This window comes from Thermobia domestica, chromosome 8, assembly GCF_964235325.1.
Source record: "Thermobia domestica chromosome 8, izTheDome1.hap1.1, whole genome shotgun sequence".
In the NCBI taxonomy this organism is placed as follows: Eukaryota; Metazoa; Arthropoda; class Insecta; order Zygentoma; family Lepismatidae; genus Thermobia; species Thermobia domestica.
Genome location: NC_137461.1, coordinates 121,670,621 through 121,686,854, shown reverse-complemented (window position 1 = coordinate 121,686,854; position 16,234 = coordinate 121,670,621). Strand labels below are relative to the sequence as shown.

Below are 16,234 nucleotides of genomic sequence, written 5' to 3'. Positions count from 1 at the left end.
ATGGAGCTTAATTTGGTGAAAAGTTATTGCCAATTGAACGTTGTATTTACATCTTTCTTCTAGATGTAGAACCATACCGTTAGCACGTGAGGAATGCATCGAAATATTCAAACTGTGGAGCGGGAGGAGTGCCTGTACAGTGGTTACCGATTGCAAGCAGAATCATCCACAATGTGACTGTGTTACATGTTGCAGTGTCACAGTAATTAACTAAATTTGAGGAGACGGGCACATTCGTGAACATACGTCGTAGCGGACGATCGTAGAGAGCTACAGATGAAGCAACGCCTACGGCAGTGCTGACTTCTTTCTGGATGTGGCCCCAGAGGAGCACACGTCATTTATTAATGCAATGTGGGTTGAGTCATAGGGTCTGCGCGTGTATAAGTGCATCCGTACAAGGTGCAAATGAAGCAACATCTCCACGAGAACGATGTTGATCGCCAAGTGCAGTGAGTAATTATGGTTAACATTTTTATGCAAATACTCTTTTCAGATGAAGCTGACCTCTACGTAAATGGGAAGGTTAATAGGCAGAACATGCACAATTGGTCACCTGACAACCCCGCGTGCAAGACCCCTCCAACATGACCAGCGCAAAGAAAATTAATTATGTTGTTGGCAGACAAATGAGGAATACGTCTAATCAGTCACTTTTTCATTCCATAAAATTAACTGCGGAATAATACCTCACGCTCGTACAGGGATAGATATTGCGAGCTGCGATGCCCGAGGATGGTACATTCTCGCAGTTTTTTCAACACCATGGCGCTTTCTTCATTATGGATTCGTATTGCGTCACTACTTGAACAATTTTCTAGAACATGGGTTGATCGACGAGAGGCAGTTGAATGGCTGCTCGATCACCGGACCTAACGCTGTTCAATTTCTAGCTAAGTGGAAAAGTTAAGGCTATGGTTTGTGCAGTAAATATTCATAATTTTTATCATCTAGAACAAAGTATCGCCATCGTCTGTGCACAAATTTGACCCTATATCCTACTTTGTGTCCACAGCAATTGGAAGAAGCTTCTGCAAATGTTTATTGCTCAGTAGGAACATGTAGAACATATACTATAACCAGGGGTAAAAGTGGACCTGAAAAGGTGGGGGGACGGTAGGTAGCGGCATCACTCCACGCCGTTCCTCCTGCCTATCTCTGCCCATTGTACCATTTTAGGATCTGGGGGACGTCCTACATATTTTTCGAGGTGGGGAACTGCGTCCCCCGCGTTCCCCCTCGCTTTTACCCCTGACTATAACAGGGAAATGTGTTCGAAGTGGGAAAAATCAGAGGCGGTGTGTTTTATTACGATTTTGACTCGACATATCGGCTATCTAAATGTTCAAATGCAGTGAGGTGTGAAGCCTACAAGATTGCATTTCTATTTACATAATGTCTGAAAACCACTGGAAAGCTTCTTTTAGTTACGGAGAAAAAACGGAGAGACTGATCCATCCATCGTGAACAACTTTCTGGAAAAAAATAAATAAAAATAGCCCTTACCTTGTATCAGAGAATTATACACGAAAGTGCTCAAAAACCGACTTTCAATATTAACAATTTCCAGCGGGAAAACTCCTGGACCACACACTCGAATGAGGGGTATTTCAAACTCCCGTAAGATCTGCCCCCACAGCAATCCCCTAAATCCGCCCATGCTCAAAATACGACGCTTATAAGAATTCAGACAAGACGACACATACATACATACGAAAGAAACAATTCAATACGGCACATCAAAATATAAACTAGATGAACTTCTTTGAAAACACCTCATTTTACAAACAAAAGGTAGAAAAAGGTAAAAATGTCACTATTGTCAACTTAGAATCTACATAAGAAATAAAATCTTTTTATGTGCAAAGCTATTCGTCAATACGTATAAAAAAGGGATTTATTAATGGTATTTAGCATTTATTCTTCCGTGAAGGTATATCTTGATCACTAAAAAACCAGAAACGGTATGTATCTATCACTGGAAAAAAAAAAAGAAGGGTATGACATACCACTACATATAGTCTCACTTGGTTCACTGCCAATAACATTTCACCAGAATAAGTTACATGATATCTGATTGCATATTTGATATCCTCAGAACATTTTAGTGCATGGCCATGTATCACACTACCCACTTATCGTCCGTATTACAATTTCGAATCTAAGATGGCGACCGTCCGCGTGATGTAATCCGAAAGTATCCCTCTGGGCCTAATGTGTATCTCTTATCTCGCAATCAATGTAACTACATCCCTGTAGTTTTCAGAAAGGATGACAAGGGACTTCTGATGCATCCTGTATATAATAGTTGTATCAATAATGACGGGTATACCGGCTAGGCTAAAGGAGACGCTGATGATGATATAATGAATGAAATGGTGGAATGAAGAAAGTGGGAGGAAACGGGAGAACCCCGAGAAAACCCACTCACACGGTGTTTGTCCACCACAAAGTTTACTTGGCGCGAGCTGGGATCAAACCAAAAACCCCAAACACCAGAGGTGAACGCTCTACCACTGAGCCATCGAGGCCCGACAGGAATATTTGTTGAAGTCTACTGTCTTCTTCAGTACCAAGGTTACACAAAAATGAGCCTATGGTTTTGATGGAATTCGAACCAACATTATATGTATACTCTCTCAGCGAGAATCAAAGCTGGCACCAAGTTTACATATGCGCGCGCATTGTATTTTACTTATATAGCTCACAGAGCTATGGGCGAGCAAGCAAGGCACGTGCCCCGGGCGTGTGGTTGGAGGGGCTACTAAAAGAGAGGTTATATATTAGTACTTTTCCATTTTGGTGTTTAATACTTTTCATCAGAGTGCGAAATCATGAAATCAAAGTGGGGGAGACTGAAGGACTGAAGAGAGCGAGAGAGAGGGGAAAAAAAAGCTGCGCAGTCTTACACTTCAAAGAATTGTAGTGAAATGAGGTCAGAATTCAAGATGACATTCGGATGCTTGGCACGAAGAAAAACATGGCAAGCAATTTTGAAAAAAAAAAAAAAAAAGAAAGAAAGAAACTTAAATAATGTGATATATTTTGTAGGCTTTGGATATGTATGTTTTAGTTGGCATCAACAATTATTGGTGTGTTTTGTCACAATTGACAGTTTAGCGAGAGACTAGGCTAACTGACAATTTTAACTTTCTGAAAGAAAAGGAAACAAATGAAAACAGCACGTTTCAAAGGATACGACTGATATTCATAGTTTGGTTTAGTATACAACAGGGGTGGATCCAGGATGGACTACTGGGGGCGGTGGGTTGTAATGCCACTACTTACAAGATAGAGCTACTTTTAAGAGATTCAACTCTGGGTGGGTTTTATTTTATATTAAAATACACAAAGTTTCCTCTTCTTGGGGGAGATAGACCCTCCCTGGATCCGCCCCTGTCTCAGGACAAGCCACACAGACAAGTGGTTGAGGCAAAGGTCAATTAATGACATTAGTATGCTGTTCCGTCAAAATCTCAATCTTGACCTGGATGTAAGTTAGCCTGGTCTCTCACTGAACCCCTCAATTGAATGTTTAATATGTCAATTAGGCACTTCTACATCACAAACAGTAAATATAACCTACCTTATTCTACGTTTTTAAATGCATTTCTACAACTGATTGTAACTTTAAAGGTTCTCGTGAAGATTAACTGGCGGAGGTTACCTAACATAGCCATGAGTTATCAAATTAACAGTTGTGCTTCGTGGGTGATGATAATGATCCTGAGGTTAGATGTTAAATTGGACTCGAGAGCGGAACAAGGGCTGATCTTATTCGTGTCTCAGACGGGGGGCATGGAATGGAACGAATATGAAAATAAGGTTGCTGTAATAGTTTTTCATAGGGTTTGTAAGATTTTCGAAACACTTGGCATTTTTTTTTTATCAAGACTTGACATTTTTTTAAGATAAAAATCAAGACTTGGCAATTTCAAGTTTCATCCCCCTCCCAATCTTGTAATGCTCGCTACGCCGCTGTAAGCAATGCATATTTTCAACAATATTCGTTGTTCATCTGTTTCCGCTGGGTTCCAACGTGGTGAGCTGCATATGGGACTTTTAATAGTGTTATTATAATGAGAAAGAATTGTAAATTATGTTGATGTTCCTAAAAGAGGGAAATTGAAAGAGAAATTAAATTAAAAATAAATAAGGGAGAGAAAAGTAATTACTTGAAAATAAAAATAAAGTCTTTGAGTTTAATGTCCCACTATTATGCTGTTAGGCTAAGGGAGTCGGTGATTAAAGCAAGTTAATGATTATGGAATATTTGGTGAAATGAGAAAGTGGGAGGAAACCAAGTCCCCGAGAAAACCTACGAGCACGTATATGAAAATGAAGTAAAACATACACTGGACTATGCTTTCTTTGTCTAGCAGAGTCATAGTTTGGAATCGAAAATGTGTTTTGAATCCTTGTATTTAGAGATTAAGAGTGTAAGTAACGAAATCACTTAATACATCCATTAAGATTTCGGAAAGCGAAATCTAAATTTAGGTAAGCTAACTCCATGTACTAACTGCTTGCATCCGCTTCGTACATTGTTCGAAGGGTCACGAAGCAAATCACCTCATTTAGTCTACACATACCTAGTACTAGCGTTAATTACCTGCTTCGTTGGGTGAAAATAAGAAAACCAGTAATACATGTATGTTACGTTAGTCAGTCACTTTTTTTACTATTACGAAACGCTCTCTCATATCGGTTATTTTCGATCATTTGTAAGATCCGTCTCCCCTCTTTCCCTCCCCAAGTTGCTTGGCTGAATTTTGATTTAAATAGTATCGGAAGTGTCACTGTCCATTTCTGCGCCCCCGAAAACAATGGATTTAGATTAGGATCAGTTCACTTAACTTAGTAAGCCTACAGCTTTGGCGCGGCTCGACTTGTTGGAAAGCAATCCAAAATCTAAACAAATATATCGATGTCATTGGGGTTTACTAAAGTGTGTCGTAAGTCAAGAAGATTGAGAATCACTGCCTCGATTATTCACTTCAATTAATCATCAAACTCCTTTAACCTGAAGTATATAATCGTGGAATGTTCAATTAAAATTATAATTTTATGGCATCTAGAAAATGCACATATCGTACATTACGTTACATTACCATTCAATCGCAATAGGTTATTACAGACATGTGGTTGGCTTGAAGCTTAGCGTCCTATTCAGCGCCAAGACTGTGTACTACCTACACCTACAGCATAATATGGAATCCTACTCGCATGATCTTCGATCAAGATTTGAATCAACGGGAGGATGAAGATTTTCCCTCTCGTCAAGTAATTTCCCCAACTCGCCAAAGAATTTCTCCCTTGCCGGGAAAATATGTTCCCTCATTTCATATTTTACATATTATATACTATATATTATATCTTGCATCACTGAGAAATAAAAGGCTTGGATTGTATATCTGAAAAGTCGCCCCCTCCCCGCAGGCACGTAGCCACGATTTCGCACTACGGGAGGTCTGTGACGAAATACTGTGGTTATCACACCAGGGGTTCGATCAATCTAAACTATTTTACTGACAACATATCCATATTGATTTGTTAGGACAATAAAATGAGGATATGTTAGTAAGTATTTTAATTAAAGAATTATGAAGAAATCTTGCGTAAAAGAATAGAAAAAAGTATTGACAAAGACATAGTCTTCCAAGGTCATTCGAACTCGGTTCTTCTCGTCTTCTTTCTATTTCTCTTATCTTAGTTCAATGCCGTCAAGGATAGCAACGAGATCTCTTTCTGGAGTAAAGACATCCTATAAAATGGATTAGTGTTGCCGCGAAATTCAAAATGGTTCAGATTATTGGTAATTCTGGGCATTGCTTAAGTTCTGACAGGCTATCTGAAAGAACCGGTTTATCGATCGTCATTTGTAGTCCATAGGGTTACTGGCGCAAGTCCCGGGGGGATGAGGACATGTCCCCTCCAATCTTAGAACTGGGGGGGGGACTTTCCCCTCAATAATCCGATTTGAAATGCGTTTTTTGGAGAGAAATGTGATGATTTGTGTCCGATTGCCACAAAGGAAAGTAAGATGAAATTGATGTCCCCACCCCAGAATAAGCCTTAAATCTGCCCACCTCACAATTTTGAAGACAACTCTGCTCCCCTGATCCTCCGCAGCATTGTTTTTCAACTTCATAATTTGAACATCCTTAAAAAAATTATGAGAACTGTCTTACCCGTCCCTCCCAATGTTGAAGACAGATTTGCGCCGCTGCATACGGTTAACATGGAGCTAGATGGAATTCGGAATGTTCCGTTATAATAATATCCAATTTCAACTTGATCCGCCCCCCCCCCCTCCCGTTTCCTCCACACAAAGCTTCTCGTAAGAAAGAGTAACCAAAACGCTTATTGTAGCTTTATATTTTTGAGGCTGATTCATCTGTTTCTTTCTGTTTCATCTTTCCTTGATATTTTTCATTTCTGGATCCGAAGGGGGGGGGGGTCTGGACCCACCCCTTGGCTACGTGCCTGCTTCCCGTAAAAAGCTTCATTCGAACCCTGAATCAAACAACTCCATCTGTAAAGCAGTGCTGAGTTGATTTTAATATCCTTTTCTGCAACGAGGCTGTATGAGACGTGGACTTACTGATTAACATGGACTCCGAACCACTCCCGCCGGGAATCGAACGCGGGTTTCCCACACCAAAGGCGCGTACGCTAACCGCTTAGCCATGAAGGAGCTCATATCTATAGCAGTGTAAGCAACAACAACAACAACAAAAAGAAACACACATACATACTAGAACAACAACAACAACAACAAAAAGAAACACACATACATATTAGAAGTTTGCGCAATTGGGGATCAAAACATTCTCAATGAAGTATGAGAAATAGTAAACGTCAAAGTGGGCTTCTGCTTATTCTTTACTTCGTTAATACTTAATTCCTTCTAGAAATAGTGAAACAATACTATGAAGACACAGTACTTAAACATAATCGAAAGAATAAGACAAGGAAACAGAGTAATTTCCGACTAATTAAACTAGTCATATATACTATACCTAACTGTTACATTGTATTTCTTACCATATTACGAAAGCGATATAACTTTTTTACCAGCCATAGAAGCTGGACGCAATCCAATACTGCAATTTAGACGCTGTAACGAAAGCTGCGAGCCTGACACTCAACTGTGTAATCAGTGGCGTCGGAAGTATTTTTCAGCTGGGGGGGCAAACTGCTGTCTTGAAAATAGACACGGGAATATAACATAGGTAAGATAATACGAATATACGTTTGCGATGTAACAATTATTTGATTTGATTAGTTAATAATAATAAATGAAGCTATAAACAGTTTCGTGAGATTGAAATTTCCATCTATTAGAGGCATATTAGTTTACATCTTTAGATTAATTAATTCCGTGTTAGTTTTGTGCTAGATTTTTTTCTGGTGCAGAAATTTTCAACCACTGAAATCAGAATTAAAAACATATAAAATTGTAAAATTTGTACTGCTCACAATGACTGTTTGTAAGTACAAAGTTTACCATTTTATATACTGGTACATATTTTTAACTGTATTGGACATGGTTACACGGACACTATTAAAGAATCTTAAAGCTACTTAAATCACTTGAAAACGAGGAAATTAAAATTATATTTTTAAAAATCCAGTTCTGGTGTTGCAGTACACTGTAATATTAGAAATTGCTATTTAGAACTACAAACTTTGTAGCATTTTGTAGTAGAAAGTAACTTGTACATTATAAAGCAAGCTACATAATTAAGTAAAAAATAAGAAAATATATTTTTTCTACGTACTTGACTTCGTACCAGAAATGGAAAAAATGGAATTTTGACTAAAGACCACAAAATTTATACAGAAAATTTAATTACACTAATTATCCAGAGTTATTTATATTTTTTACTACACATTCACCTCTCTTCCTAACCTCATTTTATTCACTTCACTTCACACTAATAAAGTAGACACAATTAATAAGAAATAATTCAAGTTTATATTGAATTTTAAGTGCTATTTTGTAATTTAAATAATTGGTTATAATACGCATAATATTTTCACTTACGTAATTCTACATTTATTTCTTTTCAACATTGACCAATAGTATCTTTTATTTCGCTTGTCTTTGAATTACGAGGGTAAGTCAACTGAAAACCATAAAAGTAGTAATAAAAATCCGCATATGGCGCCAGTGAGCTGTAAGTTGGCATGCCTGTTTACGATAGTATACCGGATGTCTCCTAGGTGGCAGCAGCCGGCAGATGCACAAACACCGGCGCAACAACAGTTCCAAAATGGCAGCCCCACTAGCCACATGCACCAGCGAGGAGCAGCGTTCTGTGATTCGGTTTTTGCGAAGTGAAGGTGTGAAACCGATTAACATTTTTAGGCGAATGAAGATTCAGTATAGAGATGCGTGTTTGTCACAGCCACAAATCTATGAATGGTGCCGGAAATTTGCAAATGGTGTTACGTCTGTGGCCGATGCTCCACGCCCTCGGTGCGTAGTGACTCCAGAGACCATTGCAGCCGTTGAAGCCATCGTTTTGGAAAACCGCCGTGTGACAATAGACGAAATTGCAGTATGTGTACACATGAGTCATGGATCGGCACATCATATTGTGAATGATGTTCTCCAGTTTCATAAGGTGTCTGCAAGATGGGTGCCCCGACAACTGACGCCTGAACTGAAACAGCGACGTGTTGATGCGTGCGAAGACCTTTTGTGGCGTGCTGAACGTGACGGTCATGCCTTCCTGTCACGAATCGTCACTGGTGACGAAACATGGGTGCATTACCATCAGCCTGAAACAAAGCGATTTCCATCTGTTTGGTCCGCTCAAAGAAGCAATGGGCGGCAGGAAGTTCCACTCCGATGAAGAGGTACGCAACCCGGTGCACGAGTGGTTGCGCCGTCGCCCAAACGACTTTTTTTCTGCAGGTATTCAGGCTCTTCCGAAGCGCTGGCGGACTTGCATTGAACGAGGAGGGGACTATGTTGAAAAGTAATTTACTTCTGTACCCTGTGTGACCAATAAATAATATTTAAAAAAATAATTATGGTTTTTATTTGACTCCCCCTCGTATCTTGCAATGGTGTTTAAGTCTGGTCGCTACACATATGCAACAACAGCAGGTGAGCCAATCTTTCCTGCGTCATGAACGTCCTCAAATGTGTCTTTAGACGACGCAAATAGCTGAATGATCTTTCGCAAATGCTTAAGAAGCTGGCATAGCGAGAACGAAAGTTCCTAGACGAACAACTTGGTCGAGAAGGCTGCGAACAGTAGTGGATTTCAGCACTAATAGTTTTTAATATTCTGATGGTCGTCAGCGACTCAGTCGTCATCAAAGTAGGTGGAAGCAGCCTGAGCTGAGCTCATAATCTATCCAGGTTAAAATCCGATGAGTGAACTCCCAATTCCTGATTCAAATATTCTCTTGAGAGAGGCCCACCAGCACATATAGCTCCTTCAGAAAGTATCTTCTAGAGTTTTATGAGTTGTTTGAGGCCTGGCTGATTGAAACGACGCTGCACTTCATTCAACAAATAGTCAATGATTTCGAAGTACATTTTTCGAAGATCTGATACAGGTTCTAGGGTAGCTGCTATAGAAGGATTATCAGTCTCTTCCAACCTAATTGGTGTTCTCTTTTGATCTTCATGAAGTGGACAATTTTAAGTGTAGTATGTCTGCATTTTCCTTTGCTTCCTTATAGATGTTTTCAAATGCACTGTTCGTTCGTAGGTTTCTCAGAGTATCCTCTAGATAGAATCGCTGCTGCTCTTTTAAATCCAGAAGCAGAAGCTTCAGAATTTTGAAGCACTTTCGCCAGTTGTCCGCAAGGTACTAAAGCACGTATACTGACTATCAGAAAAAATATTCCGAATTTGTTCATTCTTTTCAAATACCCTTTTAGAATTACTTTTTGATCATCATTTGGACCACTTGTATTACTGACGATTCTTTTCCAACGTGATTTGAATTCGTTTGTAGTAGATTGAAATCTGATTAGAGATTTTCGCCTAACACACCAGCGAGTAGGACAAACAGGCAGCAAATGTTTAGGATTTCTTTCGTTGATAGCTTTACAGGGTTCAAGAACAATGTCGGCGTGCGTATATTGTCTATCGTTTTGCAGAATCCAGGTTGATGTTTCTAACATCTTTCACTATGGCCCGCACGTCACACAAAGATTCGCATTTCCGTGCTACTTCCTGCAATGGAAGATCTAATGCTTGATTATTGCAATTAATGTATACAGCTTTCGGATGTTGAGTCGAAGTTATCTTCTGCACACCATTCACTCGTCCTGACATGATAGCTGCACCATCATGACACTGTTCGCGTATATTTTCTGCATTCAGGTTAGGTTTCGTTAGAATATCTTTGATCGTGAATTCTGTTTCCGATTTTGTGCCATATGGGGTGATCATTTCCATAAATATTTTGTTGGGTTTGATGAAACAGAGTCAATACAGCGCATACAGAGACAACTGTTTTTTCTTTAAAATATCAGTCGTGCAGTCGGCTATGATTGCATAAAATGGAGACTCTTTAGCTTCTGCTACCAAGTCTCTCCATATTGCATGTCCCACAATCTTTAAAATTTGATTTTTTCAATCAGCACTAAGCCAGATATCCCGTCGATTAATCCATTGATTGAGAACAGGCACATCCATTTTTCTTTCAGCCAGGAGTGACATCAAATTACCCATACTATGCAAATGTCCACTGATTGCTTGACCACTGCGAGCTAAATATCTAACACTACTAGTTATTATAAGCAGTGACTGTTTTTCTTATTCTTATTTGCAAACTTGGTCTGAAAGGAGAGCTAAAACACGTGTTCTGTTTCTGCACTCATATCTTAACCTTTTCACTACCACTGGGACATATGTGTCCCACGATACATTCTCAGAGGACCCCTGGTAGTTTACCACATTTTATTGCTATGAATCGATGTTCCACTGGTAAAGAGAAGCCTGCTAATGGTTCACAAAATTCTTATTAACATTATCAAATAGACAGTAGTAGAAGTGAACGTGAACAATGAAAGTGACGAACAATGTGCTAGTGATAAAGCAGTGGTTGCGTGTACTGTAATTTGGAAAAGGATGCCGAAATGTAAAATATTTGTAATCATAAATACGACCCAATTGTTTTTATGACAATATACGTTTCATAATTGAAAATACAAGATCATTCATGTCAATACCACTGGGATATATAGGTCCCACGTAAAATATCATAAGAATAGCTACATAATTTCCCACCCTTCCCACGTCGAAAAACGAAACGGTGGAAATTGTTTTTTTATATATATTTATACGTTTGAAAACAACTTAAAATAGCCATATATTAATGTTTCTCACTCCGAAAAAAATGGTAGTGAAAGGATTAAACGAAAGAAACGAGAATAGAGTTCGCATTTTTCATATGCTCTGAATTATTAATCCTACCTTATACATTTTTCCTCCTCACTATAAAACTTACTGCACTCTGCATATTGTTTGTAAGAACATTAATTTAACTTTATGGAAAATGTATTTAGGCCCTAAATATCCTGTCACTCATTTAAACTTATATTTTTCAAACTTTAAAATCTCGCTCAACGACTCGTTTCATATTGCAGACTTACGATTACTTAAACAACAATTTTAAAAGAATTTACAGTGTTTTGAGAATGTACACCAATGGAAATAAAGAAAATTTTCAATTCTTTTTCCTAACTCTTTTTGTCTAACATGGGGGCAGAAAAAGCGCCCGATCCCTTGTTTCAAAGAGAAAGATGAATTTGGAATAGAGATTTTTTTTTGCATTACTATAAAAAGTAAAATTTAGTTCATATAATCAGTGTTGTGTGATGTTTTTACAGTCTGAAAGTGAGGGGGCAAAACGAGTATCTTGCCCCCTTTCAAAATTTCAGGAGGGGCAACTGCCCCCCTTGCCCCCCCGGTTCCGGCGCCCCTGTGTGTAATAGCTGTTTCAAGCGGCCTACAACTTATGACCTTGAAACTATGTGCTAGTAACCAAATTAATGCCAAGGTACGATACAAACACCCCAACTTGCCACAATGACGTCAACACAAGGAAAAAAAGAAAAACATCTAATTTTTGGTTCGAAAATTATGAAACAATAATAATAATAATGTAATTCTCAGGAACTCAAACATTAGTTAACTAGAGAACATAACAAGCAAAACAAAACAAAACAAAACAAAACAAAAAGAATCTTAAACGTGAGCTCTCCCTGACTGCTGTTTTTAAATTTCAGTGAGGCTGTAAAATATGTTTTGTTTTATTGTTAAAAAACAAAAAGAAAAAGAAAAATAAAGAAAGAAAGGAAATAAATTTTGTTGCAAATATCCTAGTAAAAATAGGTTTCCTAGACACAAGTGGCTCCGCGTAGCGTAGTTGCTAACGCTCTCGCCTTCGGTACGAGCGGACCCAGGTTCGATTCCGGTAGGGGCACTCGGTCGAAAAAGTATCAAAAGCTTTTAAGTCCAGACATCCTGAATGAGGCTTTCTTGGGTTTTCCTCATTTCATACCAGGCAAATGCCGGGTAGTACCCAACATATAGGTCCCAGGCCGTTTGCTTCCTTCCCTTTCCCCGGATAGTGTGCTCACCGAGGGACGTCATAACTCACATGTGACGGGCTAACAAGGTCATTGATGCCGAAAGCCCAGAAATCTAAATCCTAAATCTTCACTACACAAGAAAATGTTCGCGCTGAAAACGGTTTCTTAGCAATTATGTTAAGCAGTCCTGTAGTAAATCTCCATCAAGTAATAAACCGTCACATATAAAAAGGAAAGAATAAACACATAACATTCATTTTGCGTACCTTGAAATGTAAAAAGTTACAGAACATTAATATTCAAAGATTTCTCAAAATTCAGATTAACCCATTTCTTTCTCCTCAACCATTAACGAGTTACAATAGTAAGAATTGTGGTCATAAATCACATTACTTGTTTAGTACTATATTAAAGCAAGTTATACTAAAGGAATATATAATTAATGGAATATTTAACTAAAGTGATAATTTACTATTGCACTTACCCAGGCTTTCCTTCCGCTCTTCTTTTCCGTTTGTAAACAACCTCGTTTATAAACCAGCTCGCAAGCATACGACAGTTGTTTCATGACGTCATCTATGGTGCAAGAAAGAGGTGTCTATAGGCGGTCAGGACCTCACACACAGATGGACGTATATAACATATAGCTGAAGTATTTAACATACGTATACGTATATAAAATACGGAAGATTGTTAGATATCAGACATCCTGCAGCGACATGATATAACATCCAAGCGCGTTAAAGGCAGTAGCTGTGTAGCATATGGATAAAGTACGCTCCGTACAGATTTCCTTAGTAAACATAACGAATCCTTGTATTTGTACAATATACCGCTGTCCGGATAATGGATTTTTCTCAGTGTACGCGCATATGCCAACATCAGCTCATAATGATGAAGAAGTAGAGCCAGTGTATTAAGCGATCGAAAATGTCATGAAAGATTTAAAAGGAGATAAAAATCTGATTATAGTAGGAGATTGGAATAGGATCGGGGAACGAGGTGTACAAGGGAAAATAATAGGAAGCTAAGAACTTGAACAGCACATCAAAATAGAAAGAAAGACAGATCGAATTTTGCACAAAGAAAAAACTAGTACCAGCAAACACTTCGTTTCAGAAATATGAGTGAAGAATTTACTTGGAAAATGCTAGGAGATTAAGAAAGATACCAGATAAATTACATAATTGTAAAGGAGATGTTTAAAAAGCCTGAATAATGAACTGTAGAAGTTATCCAGGAGCAGATATGGATAATGATCACACACAACTTAGTCCTCATTAAGTGTGAGTTGAAATTTTGAAAATTAGACGGAAAATATGAAAAATAGAAGACTTGATAGGACAATCCGAAGAACAGAAATTCATTGAAGTTTCGTGGAGAAGTCAGTAGAGAACACAACACAATAATGAACGAGGGAAATTAACCAGGAATGGTCATACATAAACACTAGCCTACTATTACTACTTACCGGGAAAAAAATATAAGGTCACGAAGAGAAAATAGCAAGGAAAGAATGGATCTCCAAGGAAATTTTGGAATTAATGGCTAAGAGAAGGAAATGGAAGAAGTTAATAACAACGAGTATGAAGAACAGCATAAAAGGAATAAGAAATTAGATCACTCAAAAACGCAGACTTGCCAAAGAGGAGTGGATAAGACAACAATCTGAAGAAATAGAAAAAAATACGGGTATAGGAAGGGTATATGTGGGTTATAAGAAGATTAAGAGAAACTTCAAATCACGAAGAGGAAAGAGTAATCTATGTACTATTTATTTCCACTTCGCTGTTTTTCTTATGTATGCTTTGATTGACTGTTAATAGAGGAAGGGTGCTATCGTTAAAAAAATCAACATTTGAAAATGAATTCTTCCACATAAAATGCCGGAGTTAACGGATTCTGCTAACAATAACACATGAAAACATCAACCCAGTGGTAGAACTGTCCTCTCGGTAAGAAGGTTTCCTGGTTCGGCCTAAACCAATGCAAGCTTTGGCAAAGAACATCAATCATTGATTTCCTATGGGATCTTCCATTTTCTTACTTGATCATCGGATATAATCTCACTCGGGTCCCTCAGCATACGTGTCATTTATTTCATTATAAACAACATGTTCGTAAATCAACTTACACATAGCTCAGTGTTTAAAACATTTTTCTCCTGACGTAGACATAAGTTCAGAAAACCTGACCTGAAAATAAAGCAAATCTTATCTGATATAGACCTACATATTTGAGACTGAAATTATAGCTCCTACGATACAATAATAATAATAATAATAATAATAATAATAATAATAATAATAATAATAATAATAATAATAATAATAATAATAATAATAATAATTATTATTATTATTATTATTATTATTATTATTATTATTATTATTATTATTATTATTATTATTATTATTATTATTATTATTATTATTATTATTATTTTGGTTCGAGGTAAATTTGAAGCTTGAACTGTATCACGAATTTTATTATACTTTATTTTTAGTCTATCTAAGCACATAGAGATTAGAAGTATTTAGTATTTAAAATTTTGGAATATTAACATTAAGAAGCAAGATACCAGATTTGTGCATCCGGTCGCCATGGAATCATGACGTCTGGGATTTTTCAAGCTCCGACATTGCCCTTGATTAAATTAAAGAGAAGATTACACTAACAAGTAAGTGGAAAAACGAAAAGCCTAACTAGAAGTGGGTCATTTAATCAAGTATTAGCACAATGAAAAAGTGCTTAAGAATTTTGTCGATTTTCTTTAGTGTTGATGTTCTCTTATTTGTTAGTATTGATCATTTTTCTTAGTATTTGTTAGTAAATGGATAACAGACAACGGAATACATTTTAATTTTTGTTAAAAAGGCTGGTTTATTAGGAATTATTTTTATATATTTACTTTGTCTATTCATATGTCCGTCCGGAAGACAGAAATCTCAGGAATGATTGATGGATCACCATTACTTTTGGCCAGAACGTAGATGGTCAAACGTTAGGAATCGACTTTGTGGAAAAATCAAAAATCGATTTGTATGTATTCCTATAGGAGCAATTATGGGTATCACCCTTGCTTGGTAGACTACCCGCAGTACTGTTGAGATTGGTATGTTAGATATCCCTCAGGATGCAAAATACTAATCTGTCCGTAGAATACAGTGCAAAAATGAAACCAAATGACTCGACGTATCTAAGGGCTTAAATATTTTCTATTTTCAAATATTAATTCTGAACTCCCTCGTGGGTATGTGGTTGCGTACGGAGAACTCGAGTTCAGTTCCTGGTGGGAGATCATGTAGTCCGGATTCCATGTTCAGCTGTAGTTCACGTTTCATATAGCCTTGGTGCTGAACAGAACGCAAAACTTTAAAACAAGCAACTACTCATAAATTAAGAGCCTGCCTTACTAAAAATAATACAAAATTTACCATTTTCCTTTTTACTTGTTTATTCATCTGTAAAGAGAGATAATGAAATGCAAGTCACCACAATCATAGATACTGCTATTCTACAACAGAAAATATGAACATGAAGAATGTTCAGTGTTGCCATCCCTAGAAATTACAGTGTTGCCATCCCTAGAAATTACAGTGTTGCCAGAAAAACAATTTTCCTAAAATCTGACTTAAGGCAGCGAGTAGAGGAACAAACTCAA

The 16,234-nt window shown here is 37.6% G+C and overlaps 1 protein-coding gene across 1 annotated transcript in view; it reads left to right on the top strand.

The window, feature by feature from the left end:
- Nucleotides 1-16,234, top strand: part of LOC145691831 (uncharacterized) — a 44,190-nt gene that overhangs the window by 26,843 nt on the left and 1,113 nt on the right. The gene's annotated exons all lie outside the window — the stretch shown is intronic.